This window comes from Mobula hypostoma, chromosome 6, assembly GCF_963921235.1.
Source record: "Mobula hypostoma chromosome 6, sMobHyp1.1, whole genome shotgun sequence".
NCBI lineage: Eukaryota > Metazoa > Chordata > Chondrichthyes > Myliobatiformes > Myliobatidae > Mobula > Mobula hypostoma.
In genome coordinates this window covers 42408923-42435384 of record NC_086102.1, presented here as the reverse complement: position 1 = coordinate 42435384, position 26462 = coordinate 42408923, and the positions used below count along the sequence as shown (strand labels likewise).

At 42.2% G+C, this 26462-nt stretch overlaps 1 long non-coding RNA gene across 1 annotated transcript in view; it reads right to left on the bottom strand.

Annotated features, from left to right (window-relative positions):
- Window positions 1-2567: 2567 nt before the first annotated feature.
- The window catches only part of LOC134347518 (uncharacterized), a 73432-nt gene continuing 49537 nt past the window's right edge, over window positions 2568-26462 (bottom strand). Inside the window, exons 2-3 of the long non-coding RNA XR_010018176.1 lie at window positions 13445-13508; window positions 2568-2703 (exon numbers count right to left, since the gene is read on the bottom strand). This is a non-coding gene — a long non-coding RNA (uncharacterized LOC134347518). The remainder of the gene's footprint in view (window positions 2704-13444; window positions 13509-26462) is intronic.

The window sequence follows — 26462 nt, the reverse complement described above, 5'->3', positions numbered from 1 at the left end:
TTCTGTTGTAATACCATGGCTTCCATCCTGTTATGGAGCAGGTCAAAGATGGAAACTGCTTTTAGTGCTAAATCTGAACAGAGTCCATCTCATTAATGAAGTTAAAGGCCTTGATGAGATCAAAAAAGCTATGTATTATAACTTCTGCAGCTCTTTGTTGGTGAAGGTTATGTCCCTTGTGCTGCTAGGTGGAGAGAGCCCACGCATTAATACACTGACATAGTCCCCACGTGCATCGATAGATAAATGGCTTCTGATTGTGTTTTTTCACTTGTTTGTGGGTCATATTATTTTGACCATGCTTAAATCAGATTTATTATCACTGATTTATATGACATGAAGTGTGTTGTGTTGCAGCAGCAGTAGAGAGCAAAGATAAAAAATTACTATAAATTATAAAAAATATATAAATAATGCAAAAAAAGGAGAATACTGATTTCGTGTTCTTGGACCTTTCAGGAATCTGATGATGGAGGGAAAGAAACGGTTCCTGAATTGTTGAGTATAAGCCTCAGGTTCCTGCACTGCCTTTCTGATGGTAGTAATGAGAAGGGAGCATGTTCTGGCTGGTGGGGTTGCTTAGTGAAGGATACCACCTTCTTGAGGCACTGCCTGTTGAAGGTGCCCTCAATGATGAGATTACATATTTGGTACATGATTTAATGTAGGACTTGTGAGTGTATATTTAATCATTCTCAATATCACTATGCCTACAGTCAACAGGTCTCCACCTTTGATCCACTATAAATTTGATGCACAAGTAGGGCAAATGGCCGAGGAAATTTGTTATTGAAAAAAGTCATCATCACATTAGGATGTTCCACACAAACCTGATATATTATCGATAGTTTGGCTATTCTGTTCATGAGATTTCAAAGCTTTCCCAATGAATGGGTTATTATAGATCAATGTTACAACTCAGATCTGCCTTTAGAAACTAGTCCGAGTCACAACTATAGATATAAATGATATAATCTGTTAGTGTGGTTAATGTCCTATTTTAACAATTCAGTTTCTGCTCTGCCTGTGTAACTTTAGTGTTTTCTGCCTAATGCTTAGCTTAGATTTTCATACCAGAACTTTAACTTCTGTGCCCCTCAATGACTTCCACATACCTATTGCATCTAAGATAATTAGCTATTGAGTTGGTAGAGCAGTTATCATACAGTTGCTCATGTACAGTGCAAGTGGCATTGTATTCAAATCAATAAATTGCTGAACTTCATCAGGTCACCACAAGAACATGGAGATACAAGAGATGACAGATGCTGCAGATCTCAAAAGGTCAAGCAGCATCTCTGGGTTAGTAGTCCTGACACACGGCTCAACCAGAAATGTCAACAGTTTTTCCCGCCCCCCCCCCACCCCCACCCCACAGAAGCTGCTTAACCTGCTGAATTCCTCCAGCATATTGCTTGTTGTAACTCAAAAATATGTCCAACTGGCTAAATAATGGACACCAATTTCAAGACAAGTTGCAGCACTGACTCTTGAAAATTTTACTGCTTTTCTTAGAAGATTCCTTGGTAGATCTACTGAATATATATGGTGTGCCTGTGATTCTCTTAATGAAGAATTAATTTAAATCCACATCAGTCAGAGTAAACAAAGCTATTGTATGTAAGTCAGTACTACAAAATATTTGAACATCTTGTTGAAATTGAGCAAACTTTTTTTAAAAGATGGTATTCCTACCTAGTTTTCTTAATCAAAACTAGAAGACATTTAACCTCGATTAGTCAGAATCAGAATTGTTTTTTTTAAATCATTGGCATATGTCATGAAATTTGTAGTTTTCTGGCAGCAGTCACAAAATAAATAAATGATACAACACAGGAATATTGAGGTTATAAGACTGGAGTTCCCACCCTGGGGCCCACTGATCCCTTGGTTATTAGTTGGGCTCCATGGCATAAAAATGATTGGCAACCCTCGTAAGAGAATGTGGTGGCTTTTATATAAATTGTTCATTCACCAGTTCCTGCATTTTGGAATTGATAATGTATGCCTCTCGTAACCCCAGTCTTGTTACAGTAAAATTCCATATTTTTACTTTTAAGGGATTCAATCTGCTTATGGACACTTTGGTCCAATAAGGAAATGTGGATAATATATGGAAAAGCATGAAAGGTGAAAAATGGAGACAGCAAAGCTGAGACACTTTTGGCAGAATCAACTGAAAATCCATACTTTTTTGGGTAACATTTGTGTAACTGTTCAACTCTGTGGATGAGATGCATTAATTGTCCACACCTTGCTTTTATATTTGTAAATTTCTGATGTTCTCCATTATGGCACATCTGGATGTAGATGAAATTATTTTACTCAGCCATTAAGCCTAGGAACATTTTGCTGAATACACCGACAATTTTCTACACGTGCTTTGATGTGATAATATCATAACACACGTAAAAGTTAGAGAATTGCACGAAGTTGTCAAATTGTTATTTGGGAACTGACTCTTGAAGAATGGTCAACAGATTTAGATTTTGGTCATGTCTAATTGGAAGTGCTAATCCATTTATTTTTTCTAATTTTTTTTTCAGTGAAGACAAATAGTTTTTTTTCCCTGACACACATTCCTTTTATCTTTCACTTGTTGATATCTCTGAAGAGAAGAGCTTAAAGAATTACACACTTTAACCTGGTCTGTAACCATAGGCCATTTCAGTCTGGATGGTGGATTTGACAAATGCTCTCCACCTGTTAATGAAAGGAATGTTGAGTTAAATTTATGACAGCACTGTCTCAACTAACAAAGCAACACAAAGTATTTAATATATGTTTCATTGACTTAAAACAAATCAAAGCTTTATTAGAGAAAAGTTACAAACATTTGAACTACTGCTGATAAAGTCAAAGATCAAACTGTTAAAGTTTAACATCTGAGTTTTTAGGGCTTTCGGTATCTTTTTAAATATGGAAAAATTAATAGGTGTGCTGTGAGGTACATTTTTATGACTTCATTGAGACTGACTCCCCCAATATCACTCTTTCTAACCCCATTTGATCTTTGTCATGCCATATTGAATTAATACTAACAGTATGGTTTTTCTGACATATAGTATTTTATTAAAATTCTCTTTTAAATTTGCTACCAGATTTCATATCTGAACCATACGAATGTGATCAACTCTTATTGCTGTAAGGGTGCTTTGAGGCTGGACGATCTCAATCCATTTCTATTAGTCAGTTTCCCAAAAGTGTCAGCATGGCATAATGTTGCATGGTGTTCAAATCTGAATGAAATGATTGCTGAAATCAAGACTCAGATAACTTTAATTATTGACTTCTACTTATTAAATGGATATTAGCTGACAAAACTCAACTAAGAATTCCTGAAATATGAGAAGAGAAGTCAAAAAAAGAAACTTTCAAATGCTCGAAACTTAAAAGAAAAGATAAAATGCTGGAAGAACTCAATGTCTCAGGCAAGGATCTTGGCCAACAAAATGGGGCAAATCAGTAGAGAACAATTCAACATCCTGTCAGGCTCAGAATCACTGAGCTGCAAGCAAACCTGGAGCCTCCGCTGCGGACTGATTGCTTGGAGTCAGAGAAGAGGAGATTGAAGGCGATGGTGAAAACTAGATGATCTGCATCAGCTGCCCATTTGCCTCTTCCCTTTCTACACAGCCATTCCCCGTAAAGCAAAGATTCAAATACCCTTCTTCCAATCTTGGCCACTGCATTCGGTGTTTATAATGTGGACTCTCCTCAGCACTGGAGAAACTAAATGCATGTTGGGTGATCATATTTTGTGCACCACTCCCATTCTGACCTATCTGTCTGTGGTTTCATCATTCTGTTATAAGGTCTGACATAAACTAAAAGAGTACCAGCATCTCCCATTTAGGTACTTTGCATCTTTCTGGAATGAACATTAAATTCCCAACTTGAGGTATAATGCTCTCATGTTTTCCTATTATCATGCTTATATCCCTCACTCAGCTTTGACCTAAAATGCCTTGCTAACTGTTCTTACACATCTTCCTGATCAGTATTAATCTATACCAATTTTTTTTTGCCTTATACCTTTCCCTCCCACCACTCTCCACCCACTTTCCCCCCACTATTCCGATGAAAAGTCATTGACCTGAAATGCTTCTCTTCCATGAATGCTTCTTGATTGGCTGAGTTCTTTTAACATTTCTGTTCTGACTCCAACATTTATTTAATTGAAGCATCCTTGAAGAGATCTCTGCATGTCAATTGAAATGAACATGCTTCAGGTTTCCTTATCCCATCACAGAAAACACACTTTAAAATTCTCACTGAAGCAAGGCAGCCCTGTTGCTATACTCTACTGATTATTTACAATTCAAGTGTTGAAAGGTAGATTGATGCTACTTCTTAAAGCAATTACTTAAAGGGCATTAACGACAAGATGTCACAATGCTTGCTTAACTTTTGTAAGAAATCAGGCGTCATTTCAACTTTCACTCTGCCATAGCATTAAACATCCACGGGACATAGAAACATAGAAACATAGAAAATAGGTGCAGGAGTAGGCCATTCGGCCCTTCGAGCCTGCACCGCCATTTATTATGATCATGGCTGATCATCCAACTCAGAACCCCGCCCCAGCCTTCCCTCCATAACCCCTGACCCCCGTAGCGACAAGGGCCATATCTAACTCCCTCTTAAACATAGCCAATGAACTGGCCTCAACAGTTTGCTGTGGCAGAGAATTCCACAGATTCACCACTCTCTGTGTGAAGAAGTTTTTCCTAATCTCGGTCCTAAAAGGCTTCCCCTCTATCCTCAAATGTGACCCCTCGTTCTGGACCTCCCCAACATCGGGAACAATCTTCCCGCATCTAGCCTGTCCAATCCCTTTAGGATCTTATACGTTTCAATCAGATCCCCCCTCAATCTTCTAAATTCCAACGAGTACAAGCCCAGTTCATCCAGTCTTTCTTCATATGAAAGACCTGCCATCCCAGGAATCAATCTGGTGAACCTTCTTTGTACTCCCTCTATGGCAAAGATGTCTTTCCTCAGATTAGGGGACCAAAACTGCACACAATACTCCAGGTGTGGTCTCACCAAGGCCCTGTACAACTGCAGTAGTACCTCCCTGCTCCTGTACTCGAATCCTCTCGCTATAAATGCCAGCATACCATTTCGCCCTTTTCACCGCCTGCTGTACCTGCATGCCCACTTTCAATGACTGGTGTATAATGACACCCAGGTCTCGTTGCACCTCCCCTTTTCCTAATCGGCCACCATTCAGATAATAATCTGTTTTCCTATTTTTGCCACCAAAGTGGATAACTTCACATTTATCCACATTAAATTGCATCTGCCATGAGTTTGCCCACTCACCCAACCTATCCAAGTCACCCTGCATCCTCTTAGCATCCTCCTCACTGCTAACACTGCCACCCAGCTTCGTGTCATCCGCAAACTTGGAGATGCTGCATTTAATTCCCTCATCCAAGTCATTAATATATATTGCAAACAACTGGGGTCCCAGCACTGAGCCTTGCGGTACCCCACTAGTCACCGCCTGCCATTCTGAAAAGGTCCCGTTTATTCCCACTCTTTGCTTCCTGTCAGCTAACCAATTCTCCACCCACACCAATACCTTACCCCCAATACCGTGTGCTTTAAGTTTGCACACTAATCTCCTGTGTGGGACCTTGTCAAAAGCCTTTTGAAAATCCAAATATACCACATCCACTGGTTCTCCCCTATCCACTCTACTAGTTACATCCTCAAAAAATTCTATGAGATTCGTCAGACATGATTTTCCTTTCACAAATCCATGCTGACTTTGTCCGATCATTTCACCGCTTTCCAAATGTGCTGTTATCACATCCTTGATAACTGACTCCAGCAGCTTCCCCACCACCGACGTTAGGCTAACCGGTCTATAATTCCCCGGTTTCTCTCTCCCTCCTTTTTTAAAAAGTGGGATTACATTAGCCACCCTCCAATCCTCAGGAACTAGTCCAGAATCTAACGAGTTTTGAAAAATTATCACTAATGCATCCACTATTTCTTGGGCTACTTCCTTAAGCACTCTAGGATGCAGACCATCTGGCCCTGGGGATTTATCTGCCTTCAATCCCTTCAATTTACCTAACACCACTTCCCTACTAACATGTATTTCACTCAGTTCCTCCATCTCACTGGACCCTCTGTCCCTTACTATTTCTGGAAGATTATTTATGTCCTCCTTAGTGAAGGCAGAACCAAAGTAATTATTCAATTGGTCTGCCATGTCCTTGCTCCCCATAATCAATTCACCTGTTTCTGTCTGCAGGGGACCTACATTTGTCTTTACCAGTCTTTTCCTTTTTACATATCTATAAAAGCTTTTACAGTCCGTTTTTATGTTCTCTGCCAGTTTTCTCTCATAATCTTTTTTCCCCTTCCTAATTAAGCCCTTTGTCCTCCTCTGCTGAACTCTGAATTTCTCCCAGTCCTCAGGTGAGCCACTTTCTCTGGCTAATTTGTATGCTACTTCTTTGAAATTGATACTATCCCTAATTTCTCTTGTCAGCCACGGATGCACTACCTTCCTTGATTTATTCTTTTGCCAAACTGGGATGAACAATTGTTGTAGTTCATCCATGCAACCTTTAAATGCTTGCCATTGCATATCCACCGTCAATCCTTTAAGTGTCATTTGCCAGTCTATCTTAGCTAATTCACGTCTCATACCTTCAAAGTTACCCCTCTTTAAGTTCAGAACCTTTGTTTCTGAATTAACTATGTCACTCTCCATATTAATGAAGAATTCCACCATATTATGGTCACTCTTACCCAAGGGGCCTCTCACGACAAGATCGCTAATTAACCCTTCCTCATTGCTCAAAACCCAGTCCAGAATAGCTTGCTCTCTAGTCGGTTCCTCGACATGTTGGTTCAAAAACCATCCCGCATACATTCCAAGAAATCCTCTTCCTCAGCACCTTTACCAATTTGGTTCACCCAGTCTACATGTAGATTGAAGTCACCCATTATAACTGCTGTTCCTTTATTGCACACATTTCTAATTTCCTGTTTAATACCATCTCCGTCCTCACTACTACTGTTAGGTGGCCTGTACACAACTCCCACCAGCGTCTTCTGCCCCTTAGTGTTACGCAGCTCTACCCATATCGATTCCACATCTTCCCGGCTTATGTCCTTCCTTTCTATTGCGTTAATCTCTTTTTTAACCAGCAACGCCACCCCACCTCCCCTTCCTTCATGTCTATCCCTCCTGAATATTGAATATCCCTGAACGTTGAGCTCCCATCCCTGGTCACCCTGGAGCCATGTCTCTGTGATCCCAACTATATCATAATCATTAATAACAATCTGCACTTTCAATTCATCCACCTTATTACGAATGCTCCTTGCATTGACACATAAAGCCTTCAGGCGCTCTTTTACAACTCTCTTAGCCCTTGTACAATTATGTTGAAAAGTGGCCCTTTTTAATGCTTGCCCTGGATTTGTCGGCCTGCCACTTTTACTTTTCTCCTTTGTACTTTTTGCTTCTACGCTCACTTTACACCCCTCTGTCTCTCTGCACTGGTTCCCATCCCTCTGTTGTGAACTAACCTCCTCACGCCTAGCCTCTTTAATTTGATTCCCACCCCCCAACCATTCTAGTTTAAAGTCACCTCAGTAGCCCCTGCCAGGATATTGGTCCCCCTAGGATTCAAGTGTAACCCGTCCTTTTTGTACAGATCACGCCTGCGCCAAAAGAGGTCCCAATGATCCAAAAACTTGAATCCCTGCCCCCTGCTCCAATCCCTCAGCCACGCATTTATCCTCCACCTCATCGCATTCCTACTCTCACTGTCGCGTGGCACAGCCAGTAATCCCGAGATTACTACCTTTGCGGTTCTTTTTCTCAACTCCCTTCCTAGCTCCCTATATTCTCCTTTCAGGACCTCATCCCTTTTCCTACCTATGTCATTGGTACCTATATGTACCACGACCTCTGGCTCCTCACCCTCCCACTTCAGGATATCTTGGACACGATCAGAAATATCCCGGACCCTGGCACCAGGGAGGCAAACTACCATCCGGGTCTCTGGACTGCGTCCACAGAATCGCCTATCTGACCCCCTTACTATCGAGTCCCCTATCACAACTGCCCTCCTCTTCCTTGCCCTACCCTTCTGAGCTACAGGGCCAGACTCTGTGCCGGAGGCACGGCCACTGTCGCTTCCCCCGGGTAAGCTGTCCCCCCCCAACAGTACTCAAACAGGAGTACCTGTTGTTAAGGGGCACAGCCACCGAGGTACTCCCCATCACCTGACTTTTCCCCTTCCCCCTCCTAACCGTGACCCACTTGTCTGCCTCCCGTGGCCCCGGCGTGACCACCTGCCTTCCACTCCTCTCTATCACCTCCTCGCTCTCCCTGACCAGACGAAGGTCATCGAGCTGCAGCTCCAGTTCCGTAACACGGTCCCTTAGGAGCTGCATCTCGATGCACTTGGCGCAGATGTAGACGTCCGGGAGGCTTGGAGACTCCAGGGCCTCCCACATCCGACACCGAGAACAGCAAACATGTATCAGGTCTTCAGCCTCCACTTACCCAAGAAATTACTTCAAAGTTACTCCGTGAATCTTCTGTCTTAAATGCAATTCTTGCCTTGATAGTCATAACCCTATGATTAAATCCTGCTCATTTATTATTTCATATCCAACATTCTTCCAGCTATGACTTCAAATTCAATGCCCTCTACCTATCTACTATTCCAAACACAATCCTTCCCCCTTCATGACTCCGTCCACAATTCTCTTCTTGGTGTACCATACCATATACATTTGGTAGTTTTCCAGTATTCTGTGTGAAATTACCAAATCAGTCTCATAATAAATTTAAGAAATTTAAGTTATTTTCTCACAGTTTGCATAATTCTTGTATGGCTGTGAAATTCTGAAGAGGTAAATTATGAAGCAGGTGGAAGAAAGGACACAGTCAGGAATGAAGGATATGCATAACGATATAATTTCATGTGTAAGCTGTAAAATCTAATATAGCTACCATATGCGCACAGGTGCAGCATGCAATTTTAATGTGGGAAAGCAAAATAAAATATAGAAAAAGGCCTGAGCTTTAACGTCAACACGGCTTAACGTTGGTGAAATGGGCTTTAACCTTTTTGACCTCCTAAATCTTGAGACTTAACTTTTTAAAAATTGCAGCAAGAAATTGTGACTTCAGCAATCGTCCTGCAGCTGGTATGAAGCATCCTAACAGCGCTCAGCTTTTCTTACGCATGGCCTCAATAAAGGACACTGGCTGAAGGGACAACATCGGAGGCCTCTGCTGACACTCTGCAGCTCCCTCCAATAACACCAAGGTCACAGTCCCACCAGAAACAAAAATACACCCCCTCTACACAAGCCCAGATTGGTTGTCTTTGAGAATATTAAAGTAGACCAGCAGTTATATATACCTTATTCAGTGGATGCCTTGAGTATTTATAGTGCAACAGAGGATTAATATCTGGTACATGAGTCTTTAGGTACTGTGTTCTGGCATTAACCCATAATAGAGACAAAGACATTTGGCAGCCAGCATCAAACATGATATTTATTCAGTGTCACAATTGGTATTTTAAAATATGCCAGGCATGGCTTCATTTTGAACAAAGGTAATTGAATTTGGAATTGTTACTGCTTCCTCAACGACCTTTCTTGCATCACAAGATCAGAAATTACGGTGAGACATCATCAGCGAGCAATGCTTAGAACATTTCCATTTGCAACTCATTTAAATGGTGGAGTTCACATTTGGATACAAAAAGACTGAGATAATATTTGGGCCTAGGCTGAGGAACTGCAATAACATTCATGCCACACAGTGTCAGGAAATGACCAATAAGAGAGAGTCTAACCACCTATAGCTGGTTGGCCATTGTATCCAACAATGACCTGTGCGGAGGGTTTTTAAAGTGGAAAAGCTATCGCATTGGGACAGTTCCACTCTCTTGACCTTGGAAGTCTAGGTCCAGTGGTATAAGTAGTTGTCACAAACTGGGGTCTTCCTTGGTTGCAGTGGATGACCATGGCTTCTTCTATCCCTTGTAACGGCCTTTGCTCTCCACAAAGCCTTCCTGGCCATTGGAGTTCACTGTTGATCTCCTCTGCCCAGTCCACCAGAGCTGACCTCACTCACTAGGACAGGCATGTCCCTGTGTCACTGGGGTATGAAGCCCGCCCGCTACCCTAACCTGGTTTGTCTAATGGGGCCCAAAGGTGAGTGAGCGGCCCTGAAAGGCTCCTCACCACAGGGAGAACCTCATATACCCATAACTACCTACTCTGAATGTTTAACAGCATCACCATTGCTGAGTCCACTACCATCAATATGCACACAATCACGATTGATCAACCATATTCGATCATAGTTTGTAAGAGCTGTTCGGTAATATAGCAGTTAGAGTAACTCTATTACAGCACCATCAATCTGAGTTCACTTTTGCAACTGTCTGTAAGGAGTTTACCACGTGGGTTTCCTCCAGGTGCCCTGGTTTCCTCCCACGTACCAAAGATGTATATGTTAGTTGGTTCATTGTTAATTAGGCGGTATGGGCTTGCTGGGCCTCAGGGCCTGTTACAGTGCTGTATCTCAAAATAAAAAAAGTGAACATATTCATTCCCTGTATGTAAGAATAGATTGAAGATTGAATTTCCTGTGGCAAGATACTTCAAAGATTCTGCACCATCTAAGATGTGGAAGTCAAGCGTGTGATAGAATAATCTCCACTTGACTCAATGAACGTTGTTCCAATAACACTATTCAAAACAAAATAGCCACTTGACTGGCACTAGATTCTTCATACTCCCTCCATCAATCGCAAGTGTGTATTGAGTAAACGAACAAAAGATTTGCACTGAGCAACACACTCAAAATGCTGCCTGGCCTGCTGCGTTCCACCAGCATTTTGTGTGTGTTGCTTGAATTTCCAGCATCTGCAGATTTCCTCGTGTTTGTGTTTTTAAAAGATTTACACTGTTGTTGGGAAGAAGGCTAGCTACATTGTCACAGGAAGAGAGCCACTATAGAGAGACTTAGGATCCAAAGATGAGGATGCCGATCTTTATAGGATATGTGTATAATTTGGAGTTGGGAGAGGAACAAAATTGTCATTACTTGGTGAGAATTAGGAAGAGAGTTTCAAACAACTGAAGCACATAATGCATCAAAAAAGAGATCAGTTATGCTGGGACTCGACAAGCCATCAGCTTTTGTCTGCCTTTAGGCTGCAATGCATTGCTCTGAGTTACATTTACATTGCCAAGTTTAGTGACCATAGTGTATCCAAAGTGTATCCACAAAGTTCTCTCCACATCTGTATGTGTTAAGATTTTGGTCCTATTGATGTTCATGCCAACAGGTTGGGGGGACCGCTTCGTCGAGCACTTCCGCTTCAGCCATCAAAAGCGAAACTTCCCAGTGGCCCAACATTTTAACTCCCTTTCCCATCCTATTCTGACATGTCGGTCCATGGTCTCCTCTTGTGCAAAAATGAGGCCACCCTCAGGGTGGAGGAGCAACACCTTATATTCCATCTGAGTAGCCTCCAACCCAATGGCATGAATGTCGGTTTCTCTTACTGTTAAAAAAAATCCCTACCCTTCTCCTCTTCTTCTTTTCCCCACTCTGGCCTCTTACCTTCTCTCAACTGCCTATCACCTTACCCTTGTTTCCTTTCTACCCCCACTCCCCCCCACCCCCCCCCGTCCTTGCCGTTCTCCTATGGTCCACTCTCCTTTCCAATCAGATTCCTTCCTCTCCAGCCCTTTACCTTTCCCCCCACCTTCTAGGTATCCTTCTTTCCATCCCTCCACCTTTTTATTCTGGCATCTTCCCCCTTCATTTCCAGTCCTGAAGAAGATTCTCAGCTCGAAACATCGACTGTTCATTTCCACAGATACTGCCTGACTTGCTGAGTTCCTCCAGCATTTTGTGTTTGTTGTTTTCAAGGTGTTGTTTTGCAAATAAACATTTCTTTTGGATTTTATATTTGCTGTGTCTCAGTGCATCCTGATGACATTACAATTACCTCCTTTCAATGATCTTAAGCGATGTTACACGAGAGTTAGTTTTACTCTGGGCAAAGCGGAACTTCTTTCCTCTGTCTTGCTTCATTCAGCACATATTCCAACTCCATCTGAGAACTTACAAGTTCTCTGCTCTTAAGAATACTTAACTGATGCTGTGCATCCAAGCAGAGTGATTGTTTCAAGACTTTAAATCTTAAGTTGTATTCTACTTTTCCCTCCCCTTCTTATCTGGTAAGTTTCCAGTTGGTGGCATCCTTAAAATTGAATTAGGGAGTGGGAAGAACAGGTTCAAATAACACAGTAACCTAATTCTGCATAGGATTTCCTCAAATGAGGGCCAGCAACAGTGTCACTGCAATTGTAGGTCTCAGTTATGATAAATATTTATATTTCATCAAGACTAATAAATCATCTTATAGAGTTTATTTAGTATCTTTGGGTGGTCCAGTGCACTCATCATAATGATGGGAATTATTGAAGAATAGGTCTATTTTCTATGCAGTCCTGCTTTTTGTCAGTCTACTAGCAGAAATATTGTATAGATTTATTTCACTGTTTTCCTTTAGATATCTGCCATTTCTTTTCCAAGCTTAAGAGAAGATGAACAGAATAGTGTCATGTTATCACTGATGCCCACACTGCATTTCACAATTGCAAGAGTTTAGTGTAAAATGGTTGTTTTGATGTAAGCGATGGTCACATTACTTCAACGTCATAATGAAGGTGAAAGCAAGTCATGAATGGTTAAGTCCTCCTTATGGCCAATGAAACTCTGATGATCTTTAACCACTGCTGTCTACCATTAATCTACCTTCGAACATTTCCAACTTCAGACTCATTCTTAACTAGCTTCAAAAGCAATAACAGATGCAATCTTCCTGGCAAGTGTATTTTGTCAAGATTCTTGTCTAACCTGATTATTTACAATAGTTGAATAGCTTCCTTAATCATTGAGTTTACATAAAAGCTTGTGTTGGCATGTGGCCAAGTGGTTAAGGCGTTCGTCTAGTGATTTGAAGGTCGCTAGTTTGAGCCTTGGCTAAGGCAGCATGTGTGTCCTTGGGCAAGCCACTTAACCACACATTGCTCTGCGACAACACTGGTGCCAAGCTGTATGGGTCCTAATGCCCTTCCCTGGGACAACATCGGTGGCGTGGAGAGGGGAGAGTTGCAGCATGGGCAACTGCTGGTCTCCCATACAACCTTGCCCAGGCCTGCGCCCTGGAAACCTTCCAAGGTGAAAATCCATGGTCTCATGAGACTAGCGGATGCCTATCATATAAAAGCTTACATTGTACTCTGACTACCTTCCGCCCACGATGAAAAAATGTTATTACATTATTTTTGGGCAGCAATTGCTGCTGTAACATGTCCAAGCTTTTAAAAGGTATTGTATAAAATTGTGCTTGCAACTTACCTCATACAGTTTAATATTCCCTCGTACTTTAGTCTTGTAAAGTTCCCTTTTAGCACGTTCATTCCTGGAAATGAATTTACAATCATTACTGTAGTAAACAGTTCACATTTTAAAGCAGCAAAGGACATGGGGTATTGCTAGCCATGAACTTGAATTTCATTCCTGGAGTATCACATACTTCAAGGAGTGACCCCAGCAGCTGCATCAGTGAGGTTATTGGACTCCCAACTCTGAAGATCATGAATTTGAATTCCAGTCAAGGTTGACATTTGAATTCAGTCAAGACAATGCCATTGAAGTTTTTTTTAACTAATCATCAAGAGCTTGCCATGCTGAAATAAACAAAGGTGATTAGGAAATTCTCCTACCCTCAGAAATGGACAGTAGGAACCAGTTACCATATCTAATTCACATACATGCAAAATTCAGTAGATGGACCATTCATGTTCCAACTCAACAAATAAATTGTGATTGTGTGAATTAAGAGTGCATCTAACAAACTGTTGGATAAACTGTACATCCATCATAACAGTTTGGGGTTCCTCAGCTAAGAAAAGATGTGCTGGCATTAGACAGAGGCCAGAGGAGGTTCACAAGGATGATTCCTGGAATGAAAGAGTTATCATACGAAGAACGTTTGATGTCTCTGGGTCTGTACTCGCTGAAATATTGAAGGATGAGGGGGGATCTCATTGAAATCTTTTGAACATCCAAAGGCCTAGACAGAGTAGATGTGGAAAGGATGTTTCCCATGGTGAGGGATTCGAGGACAAGAGGGCACAGCCTCAGGATAGAGGGGTGTCCATTTAAGACAGAGATGTGGAGGAATTTCTTTAGCCAGAATATGTTACCACATGCAGTTATGGAGGCCAAGTCATTAGGTGTATTTAAGGCAGAGCTTGACAGCTTCTTGATTGGACACGGCATCAAAGGCTATGGGGAGAAGGCCGGGAAATGGGATTGAGGAGGGGAAAAAAGGATCAGCCATGATTGAATAGTGGAGGAGACTCGATGGGCCAAATGGCCTAATTCTACTCCTACATCTTATGGTCTTATAAACTAGAATATATGAGGTACAGACCATTGTGTATGTTTCTAACTGCCTCCTATTGAAGAATTTGTAAACAGTTTCTGACCGGTGGTGGTGGGGGAGGGGGGAAGCTTCGAAATTAATAGAAAATATTTCTTGAAAATATGATGCATATTTGTTGTAAATGAATGATATTGCAATGCGTCTCAATGTCAAGGGTTTTCTGGTATGTTGCCCAAACAACCAAACAAATAATAGTTTAGTCTAGATTTCTCGTTCATTTCAATATGAACCTTCCGCTTACAATTGAGCAACAGTCCCCATGCTTTTCCCATGAGGACAAAGAGGCGGTCAAAGTTAAAAATCTGATGTGAAACAAAATCTGGAGATGATTTTTTTCCCTTTAGTCCCTATAACCAATTCCAGCAGGAATTGATAGCCAAAACTCTGCAAGATTTGAGAAATTTATCCTTCTCCCGAGTGTATTCTCATTCACTTACATACTGTATCAATAATTCTAAATTTTATATTGAGTTAAGACAATTACCCATGCCAGGAAATCCATCTCTATTCAATTACATTAACTATATTTAACAATCGCATTTGCACCTTGCAAACCTCCCCCCTCCCAACTCCAAAATTCATTACATTGAAGTAAATGATGTGAATTTGGGGGGCAGAGTATACTAAGCTCATGTGACTATGTTTTGCACTACCAGCTGGGAATAAAATTTTAATTGGTAGCACATTAAAATAAAAACTTTAAAAAGTTGCTTTGATAATATTGATGGATGCAGATTGGAGATTTGTGTTCAAGAAGCTCTTATCTTAATTAGTTCAGCACAAGATTGTGGGCCAAAGGGCCCCTTCCAATCTGTACCGTCCTATGTTCTAACAACGCCTGCTATATTTAAGAGCAATAACTTGTTACAATTTAAGGAATACAGTTGAAGTTATGACCAGCTACCTGATTTTAATATTATTTTAAATTCATTATAATAAATGTTAAAGAAAATAATACAAGATAAATAGCTGGGTATTTAGTTGGTTCCTTAGTAATCGATCACAGTCATAAAATGATGCAGCAAGGAAGAAAGTCCTTTGGCCCTTAGTGTTCACACCATCAAACATCCTTTTTAAACTAGTTCTACCCAAACCCATTTTTTCCCCCACATTCCCATTCCCCACACCTGATGTTAATCTTTCAAAAAATTCTTTCAAAAACATTAAAAATATTCCCGTTAGTGTTCTGGAGCCCAAGGGAATAAATAAAATTTTCAGAAGCTCTTTGAAGGCCTTACAAATTGTGCAATTACTAAAGTTCAAAGTTCAAAATGTTTATTATCAAAGTACAGATCTGTCACCATATACAACCATGAGGTTCATTTTCTTGCAGGCATACTCAATCAAGCCATAATAGAATAACAACCATAATAGAATCAATGAAAGACTGCACCAACTTGGCGTTCAGTATGAAAAGACAACAAACTGCGCAAATAAAAAGAGAACGAAATAATAGTAATAATAAATACATAAACAATAAGTATTGAGAACATGAGATGAAGAGTACCCAACAGTGAGTGCAGTGCATAGAGAGCATGTCCCAGGTGATGGATGCTGCTTTCCTGCAATTGCATTTCATGTAGATGTGCTCAGTATAGGGGAGGGGTTTACCAGTGAAGGACTGGGCCGTATCCACTACTTTTTGTAGGATTTTAGTTCAAGGGCATTGATGTTTCCATACCAGGCTGTGTTACAGCCAGTCAATATACTCTCCACTACACATCTATAGAAGTCAGTCAAAGTTTTAGATGACATGCCAGATCTTCGCAAACACCGAATGAAGCAGAGATGCTGCCCTGTTCTCTTCATAATTACATGCTGGACCCAGGACAGACCTTTCAAAATAATAACACAAAGGAATGTAAAGTCGCTGACCTGGTCCACCTCTGATGCTCCAATGGGGACTGGCGAATGGACCTCTGGATTCCCCCTTCTGAAATCTATAGTCAGCTCTTTGGTCTTGCTGACATTGAGTAGGGTTGTTGTTATGACACCACTCACCCAGATTTTTAAACACAAAATCATCTGCAGATGCTGGGGCCAAAGCAACACTCACAACACGCTGGAGGAACTCAGTAGGTTGTGCAGCATCCATGGAAACGATCAGTCAACGTTTCGGGCCGAAACTCTTTGTCAGGACTGAAGAGGGAGGGGGCAGGGGCCCTATAAAGAAGGTGGGGGCAGGGTGGGAAGGAGAAGGCTGGTAGGTTCCAGGTGAAAAACCAGTAAGGGGAAAGATAAAGGGGTGGGGGAGGGAAAGCAGGGAGGGGATAGGCAGGAAAGGTGAAGAAGGAATAGGGGAAAACACAATGGGTAGTAGAAGGAGGCATAACCATGAGGGAGGTGATAGGCAGCTGGGGGAGGGGGCAGAGTGAAAGTGGGATGGGGGAAGGGAGGGGGAAGGAATTACCGGAAGTTGGAGAATTCAATGTTCATACCAAATCCGACGCAGATTGGGGGACCGCTTCGTCAAGCACCTCCGTTCTGTCCGCCACAACAGACAGGATCTCCTGGTTGACACCCACTTCAACTCTGCTTCACATTCCCATTCATATATGTCCATACATGGCCTCCTCTACTGCCATGATGAGGCTAAACTCATGTTGGAGGAGCAACACCTCATATACAGTCTGGGTAGTCTCCAGCCCTTTGGTATGAACATTGAATTTCCAACTTCCAGTAATTCCCTCCTCCTCCCTTCCCCTATCCCAGTTTCGCTCTGCCCCCTCCCCCAGCTGCCTACTACCTCCCTCATGGTTCTGCCTCCTTCTACTACCCATTGTACTTTCCCCTATTCCTTCTTCACCTTTCCTGCCTATCCCCTCCCCCACCCCGTTATCTTTCCCCTTACTGGTTTTTCACCTGGCACCTACCAGCCTTCTCCTTCCCACCCTCCCCCCACCTTCTTTATAGGGCCTCTGCCCCTTCCTTCTTCAGTCCTGATGAAGGGTTCCGGCCCGAAACGTTGACCGTTCTTACCCAGATTTTTAATCTCTCTCCTGTATGATGATTTATCACCACCTTTGATTCTGCCTACAACTGTGGTACAGAAACATAGACATAGAAACATAAAAACCTACAGCACAATACAGGCTCTTTGGCCCACAAACCAAAGTTTAAATGACAGATACCACTTTGCTTGTATGGTTCTTAATTTACACACACAAAAAAATCCTGAATAAATTTACTTTCATTTTATCAACGGTGAATGAGAGTTCAATCTATGAAATGAGACGTAATTTTAAGCACAATAGGTTCTGCAGATGTTGGAAATCTGAGCAACATGCACAAATTGCTGGAGGAACTCAGCAGGTCAGGCAGCATCTATGGAAATGAATAAACAGTCGACATCTCGTGCTAAGATCCTTTGTCAGGACTGGGAAGGGAGGGGGGAAAATGCCAGAATAAGAAGGTGGGGAGAAGGGAAGGAGTGCAAGCTGGAAGGTGATGGGTGGAAAAGGAAAAGGGCTGGAGAAGAAAGAATCTGATAGAAGAGGAAAGTGGACCATGGGAGAAAGGGAAGGAGGAGAATAGACACCAGGGGCAACCTGAGAGTGACTACATCATGGCAAAAGAGGAGGCGATGGACCAACATGTTGGAATGGGAATGGGGAACGGAATTAAAGTGGTCGGCCACTGGAAATACAGCTTTTTGCAGATGGAGCAGAGGGGCTTGCCAGTGATCCCCCAATCTACATTGGGTCTCAATAATGTAGAGAAGGCTGCATGGGGAGCACCAGATACAGTAGAAAATCCCTTCAGATTTGCAGGTGAAGTGTTAGCTCAACTGGAAGGACTGTGTGTGGCCCTGAATGGAGGTGAGGGGTGAGGTGAATGGACAGGTATAGTACTTTGACTGCTTGCAGTGATAAATGTGAGGAGGGAGATTAGTGAGAAGGAACAAATGCACAAGGGAGTCACGGAAAGAGTAGAGTGAGGTAAAGATGTGTTTGGTGATAGAGTCGTTTTGAAGATGGCAGAAGTTGTGAAGAATGATGTGTTGGTTGTGGAGCCTAATGGGGTGATAGGTGAGGACAAGAAGGACTCTATCACTGTTAAGGTGACAGGAAGATGGTGTGACCGTGGCTGTCTGGGTAATAGAGGAGATGCGGGTGAGGGCAGCATCAATGGTGGAGAAAGGGATACCCCATTCCTTGAAGTTGAAGGACATCTCTGATATCCTGAAAAGGAAATTCTCATCCTGGGAACAGATACAGCAGAGATAAAGGACCTGAGAAAAGGGAATAGCATTTATACAGGAGATGGGGTAGGAAGAGATATAGTCAAGATAGCCATGGTAATTAGTAGATTTAAGAAAGATATAGGTAGACAGTTTGCCTCCAGAAATGGAGACAGAGAGATTGAGAAAGGGGAGGGAGGAATCAGAAATGGACCAAGTGAATTTAAGGGCAGGGTGAGAGTTGGAGGCAAAAGTGATGAAATTGACGAGCTCAGCACGAGTGCAGGAAGCAGCACCAAAGTAGCCATCAGTGTAGTGCAGAAAGAGTTGGGGAGCATGACCAGGGAAGGCTTGGAACATGGATTGATCATAGAAACATAGACACATAGAAACATAGAAAACCTACAGTACAATACAGGCCCTTCGGCCCATAGAGTTGTGCCGAACACGTCCCTACCTTAGAAATTACTAGGCTTACCTATAGCCCTCTATTTTACTAAGCTTCATGTACCTATCTAAAAGTCTCTTTAAAGACCCTATTGTATCCGCTTCCACCATCATTTCTGGCAGCCCATTCCACGCACTCACCACTCTCTGAGTAAAAAACTTTCACCTGACATCTCCTCTGTACCTACTCCCCAGCACCTTAAACCTGCGTCCTCTTTTGGCAACCATTTCATCCCTGGGAAAAAGCCTCCGACTATCCACACAATCAAGGCCTCTAATCATCTTATACACCTCCTTCAGGTCACCTCTCATCCTCCATCGCTCCAAGGAGAAAAGACCGAGTTCACTCAACCTATTCCCATAAGGCATGCTCCCCAATCCAGGCAACATCCTTGTCAGTCTCCTCTGCACCTTTTCTATGGCTTCCACATCCTTCCTGTAGTGAGGCGACCAGAAATGAGCACGGTACTCCAAGTGTGGTCTGACCAGGGTCCTATATAGCTGCAACATTACCTCTTGGCTCCTCAATTCAATTTCACGATTGATGAAGGCCAAATCACCGTACGCCTTCTTAACCACAGAGTCAACCTGCGCAGCTGCTTTGAGCGTCCTGTGGACTCGGACCCCAAGATCCCTCTGATCCTCCACACCGCCAAGAGTCTTACCATTAACACCATATTCTGCTATCATATTTGACCTACCAAAACGAACCACTTCACACTTATCTGGGTTGAACTCTATCTGCTACTTCTCAGCCCAGTTTTGCATCCTATCAATGTCCCTCTGTAACCTCTAACAGCCCTTCACACTATCCACAACACCTTCAACCTTTGTGTCATCAGCAAGCTTACAAACCCATCTCTCCACTTCCTCATCGAGGTCATTTATAAAAATCATGAAGAGTAAGGGTTCCAGAACAGATCCCTGAGGCACACCACTGGTGATCGACCTCCATGCAGAATATGACCCGTCTACAACCAGTCTTTGCTTTCTGTGGGCAAGCCAGTTCTGGATCTACAAAGCAATATCCCCTTGGATCCCATGCTTCCTTACTTTCTCAATAAGCCTTGCATGGAGTACCTTATCAAATGCCTCGCTGAAATCCATATACACTACATCTACTGCTCTTCCTTCATCAATGTGTTTAGTCACATCCTCAAATAATTCAATCAGGCTCGTAAGGCATGACCTGCCCTTGACAAAGCCATGCTGACTACCCCTAATCATATTATACCTCTCCAAATGTTCATAAATCCTGCTTCTCTGGATCTTCTCCATCAACTTACCAACCACAGAGGTAAGACTCACTGGTCTATAATTTCCTGGGCTATCTCTACTCCCTTTCTTGAATAAAGGAACAACATCTGCAACCCTCCAATCCTCTGGAACCTCTCCAATCCCCATAGATGATTCAAAGATCATCACCAGAGGCTCCGTGATCTCCTCCCTCGCCTCCCACAGTAGCCTGGGGTATATCTCATCTGGTCCCAGTAACTTATCTAACTTGATGCTTTCCAAAAGCTCCAGCACATCCTCTTTCTTAATATCTACATGCTCAAGCTTTTCAGTTTGCTGCATGTCATCACTACAATCACCAAGATCCTTTTCCATAGTGAATACTGAAGTAAAGTATTCATTAAGTACCTCTGCTATTTCCTCCGGTTCCATACACACTTTCCTACTGTCACACTTGATAGGTCCTATTCTTTCACATCTTATCCTTTTGCTCTTCACATACTTGTAGAATGCCTTGGGGTTTTCCTTAATCCTGCCCGCCAAAGCCTTCTCATGGCCTCTTCTGGCTCTCCTAATTTCCTTCTTAAACTCCTTCCTATTAGCCTTATAATCTTCTAAATCTCTAACATTGCCTAGCTCTCTGAACCTTTTGTAAGCTTTTCTTTTCTTGACTAGATTTATTACAGCCTTTGTACACCACGGTTCCTGTACCCTACCATAACTTCCCTGTCTCATTGGAATGTACCTATGCAGAACTCCACACAAATATCCCCTGAATATTTGCCACATTTCTTCTGCACTTTTCCCTGAGAGCATCTGTTTCCAATTTAAGCCTCTAATTTCCTGCCTGATAGCCTTATAATTCCCCTTACTCCAATTAAACGCTTTTCTAACTTGTCTGTTCCTATCTCTCTCCAATGCTATTGTAAAGGAGATAGAATTATGGTCAGTATCTCCAAAATGTTCTCCCACTGAGAGATCTGACACCCGATCAGGTTCATTCCCAATACCAAATCAAGTACATAGAAGCATAGCTGGGGCCCATGGCTACACCCTGAGCCTAAATTTTAAGCAGCCATTCTTTTTAAGTCTAGCAGAGCTCCTGATATAACAGATGAAACTTCCAACAGTGAACTGTAGTTTGAAAAAGTACATGAATTGTATTGTAGTGCAAGTTTAACAGTTGACTGCAGAATGGGAATCATGGAGCACTGAGAGTAAGGGAATTTGACAGCAGAGTAAAGTGTATTCATTCCTTGGTCATATCCAGAGAACTCTGGTGTTCCTCTCGAGAATTTAAATCTGTAGTTCCAGATTTCCACAACAATTGCTCAATCTGATTGCAATTACAGAATTATATTGGGAGTGGGAAAGCTTTCCCTGTGAAATCTTGGCATGATAGTTAATTAAGACTGATGGATTTGAATTAGATGCAGTAAGAATCTTTGCTTTTCCATCACTTGTAATTGTAGAAACATTACATGTAGACTGTAATTAGAATATTATCAAACTGCATAGTTTTAGGGAGTTGTTCAAAAGCATTCATGCATGAGTAATTTTCAAAAGCCGTTAATTGAGATCTGAAGCTTAACGCGTTAGAATCGTGCCCTCTGCTGATCAGATTTATATGGGTCAGCAGAAACTGACAGATTAACTGGCATAAAGAAGGAATAGATTATGCCAAATCCCCAATGAACAATACTTTTAGTCTCAGTTGGCTACACTCAGTCTCTGCATTGGGCTTTCCCTTCACAAGCATAAATTCAGATAAAGTAACCTGTATAATATTATTTACTTATTAGTTACATCACAGTAATTAATTATTTAACAAGTGCAAAACTATAAACACAAAACTTATTACAAACATGAGAAAAGCTGCAGATGCTGGAAATCCAAAGCAAGGCAAACAAAATGCTGGAGGAACTCAGCAAGTCCGGCAGCATCTATATAAATAAATGAACAGTTGACATTTTGGGGCCAAGACCCTTCATCAGGACTGGAAAAAAGCTGAGAAGTCAGAGCAAGAAGGTAGGGGTAATGGACAAAGAAGTACAAAGCGGCAGGTGATAGGTGAAACTGGGAGAAAGGGAGGGGGTGAAGTAAAGAACTGGGAAGTTGATTGGGCTACAGGAGGGGGATCTGATAGGAAAGGACAGAAAAACATGGAAGAAAGGGAAAGGGGAAGAGCACCAGAGGGAGGTAATAGGCATGTAAGGAGATAGGAGAGAGAGGGAAGCAGGAAAGGAGAATGCTGAAGGGTGAGGAGGAATAAAATTACTGGAAGTTTGAGAAATCGATGTTCATACCATTGGGTTGGAGGTTACCTGGACGGAATAGTGGAGGCCGTGGACTGACATGTGAGAATCGAATGGGAGGTGGAATTAAAATGTGTACCTACCAGAAGTTCATGCTTTTTTGGTGGACAGAGCATAGGTGCTCGGTGAAGCGGTCCCCCAATCTATGTTGGGTCTCCAATATACAGGAGGAGCACCGGATACAGTAGATGACCCCAACAGACTCACAGGTGAAGTGTTGCCTCACCTGGAAGGACTGTATGGGGCTCTGAATGGTAGTGAGGGAGGAGGTGTAGGGGCAGGTGTGGCATTTGTTCCGCTTACAAGGATGTGCCAGGTGGAAGATCATTGGGGAGGGGCGAATGGACAAGGGAGTCACGAAGAGGACGATCCCTGTGGAAAGAGGAAGTGGGGGAAGGGATAGATGTGCTTGGTGATAGCATCCCATTGGAGATGGTGGAAGTTATGGAAAATTATGTGGTGGATGTGGAGGCAGGTGGGGTGGTAGGTGAGGACAAGAGGAAGCCTCTCCCTGGTGAGGTGGTGGGAGGTTACGGTGAGGACAAGAGGAAGCCTCTCCCTGGTGAGGTGGTGGGAGGATGCTGTGAGGACAAGAGGAAGCCTCTCCCTGGTGAGGTGGTGGGAGGATGTGGTGAGGACAAGAGGAAGCCTCTCCCTGGTGAGGTGGTGGGAGGATGCGGTGAGGACAAGAGGAAGCCTCTCCCTGGTGAGGTGGTGGGAGGATGCAGTGAGGACAGGCATGCACGAAACGGAAGAGATGTGGGTGAGTGCAACTTTGATGGTGGAGGAAGGAAAGCCTCTTTCTTTGAAGAAAGAGGACATCTCCTTCGTTCTGGAATAAAAAGCCTCATCCTGAGATCAAGTCTGGGGGAAACAGGGACTGAGCGAAGGGGATGGCATTTTTTCAAGTGACAGGGTGGGAAGAGGTATAGTCCAGCTAGTTGTGAGAATCAGTTAGTTTATCAGTAGTTATTAGTAGATAGACTGTATACGTAGATATAGAGACAGAGATTGAGAAAGGGGAGGAAAATGTTTGGAAATGGACGAAGCAAATTTGAGGGTAAGGTGAATGTTGGAGATAAAGCTTGATGACTTCATCAACTTTGTCTCCAACTTCCATCACCCCCTCAAATTTACTTCTAACACCTTTGTCCCATTTCTTGATCTCTGTCTCTATCTCTGGACCTTTTATAAACCCACTGCCTTATGGCATTATTGTATGTAATACAGAAAGAATAAGCAGTCCAGAGTCATCCCAATGGCAAGTGGGAGCTAAAAAGCCATCAGCAATATTTTAACCACTCAAGTTAGGTGGAAATCTTTGGAAGAAGAGGGGACGAGTGAACAATGCGATTGAGGGTGACTCCTGCCGATGGGTCACGAATCTGCGTCTTTCACTTCATTTGCTTCATCTTTTTCTTTCAAATGTTGTTATTCTGTGTTTTTCGCTCTTCTTTGTCATTTGTGTGATTTGTTCTCTTTTCCTGTGCATGGGGGCTTTGATGTTTATTTCTTTAAATGGGTTCCATGGCTTTCTTTGTTTTGGGGATGTCTGTGGGAAGGCGAGTCTCAGGGTTGTATACTGCATGCATACTTTGATAATAAATGTACTTTGAATCTTTGAACTAGAATGGATGAATAGAATTGGAATCAGAATGAAATGTATTATCACTGACATATGTCATGAAATTTGTTGTTTTGTCTCAACACTACAGTGCAAGACATAACCAAAAATTCTGATGTTACAATAAAAATGAAATAAATAAATAGCGCAAAAGAGGAATAGTGAGGCAGTGTCATGAGTTCATGGACTGTTCAGAAATGTGATGGCAGAGAGAAAGAAGCTGATCCTAAAACATTGGGTATTCGGCTTCTGACTCCAGTACTTCCATCCTGATGGTAACAACAAGAAGATAGTCAAATTTGAGTCAATTCATAGCTCCCTCTTTTCCTTCATATAAAATTTCAACCAACAGGATTGACAAGATGAAGCACCTGATAGAACAGGTCCTGGAGGGGTTTAGAAGAGAAGTTGTCTAATGATTAATATCCACAGAGTCGGAGCAAACTGAGACGAGTGTGATGTAGAGAGTCATGGTTCACAGGAGATAATGAAAAGAAGTTACAGTCAAAGATGAAGAAGGCTTATCATGAGTGTGCTTAAATAAACATTTTAGAGCAGAGGCTGTATATTTCACATGGCGTGATTTGCATTCTAACATGAGACATGTTGAACATGGAGGCACTGATGCTGAGGAATGCTATAACGAGCTAACGTTGAGTTGTTTTCTGGACATTTTTATGTCATGGAGCTGGAGATCTATTTCTTCTTTTCATTTTTCAAGATTGCTTTGACTTCAAGTTCCACTGCTTTGGCTGAGAGGCAAATAATAGGCATGCAGCCATCTTTTTACAGACAACAGTTACAAATTCTGGAAGGTGTTTAAATAAGGTGGGTTATAAAAAGGCTGCATTATTGCACCAACTCATCGACATAAAACTTTACTCAGTAACGAGGATACTTTTTGGAATTTTAAGGTCAATTCTGTTCAGTGGTTAAGAAGTCATTCAAACATCACTACTTCTTGGGATATAACTATATACAGAGAAACAACCTGTAAAACGGCAACCCAATCCTCATTCACAGAGACCTTCAGGATCTTGTAACTCAACACATGATCTCTGAAAAGACATGAACCACTACCTCTCACTTCACAACCCTAAAAACCCAGGAGAAAAGCTTTGTGAAAGATAACTTTACTATAAGCATTATGTAACAGATGCAACAACTCAGCAAACAATCAGCACATGGACAATCCTACCTATTAGGATTTATCATGGCTAATATTGTACTGCAAGGTACAAGTAGCACTTGCATCATTGTAGAATCTCTGATTAGACCAAGGAACATATAATGACAACCTGCCATAGATACTTGCTTCAGGGTGACATCACACATAGGGGGGCCATGAGGTAAAATAGTGTATCAGTTTCTGTTTCAGTAGTCGTGTTTGAGAAGCAATTTGGATGGAAGAGGTATGGTGGGATGTGGTCTGTGTGTTGGTTGACAGGACTAGGCAGAATAATAGTTCATTATAGATTAGATGGGCTGAACAGCCTGTTTCTGCACTGTGGTGTTCTATGACTCTATGATTCTGAGATTCCTCAAGATCCCCTGGTCAAAACGGTACAGTTGTCAGTCTTGCTGAGAATACTGATCTCAGAACCAACTCTTCATATCTTCAAATCTCTTGATCCAGCTGCAGACTGTCCAGTGATAAGCAATGGTCTGGCTTTTCCACTTGTGGAAAAATGATTAATGTAATCTCTCATGGCTGTTTTCACATAGAGAACTGAACTTCAATGGTTAAAAGCAGCCTTAAAGTAGATTAGCGCACAGAATGCTGGAGGGTCAGGCAAGCAGTCAAGGTTTCAGGCTGAGATCCTTCATCCAGACTTATCCAGGTCCTGACGAAGGATCCTGGCTCAAAACGTTGACTGGTTATTCACCTCCATAGATACTGCTGAAGCAGCTGAGTTCCTCCAGCATATTGTGTATGTTGTTCTGGATTTCCTGCATCTGCAGAGTCTCTTGTGTTTATGACTTAATGTAGAACAACAGTCTATATTTCACTACATAGCAATGCTATGATAACTCTGATCACTTTGAACTCTGAATTACTTTGTTTTTTTGTATTGCGCTTTTTTCTTATAAAATTTGTGCAAGTTATGCTTAATTTATGATGA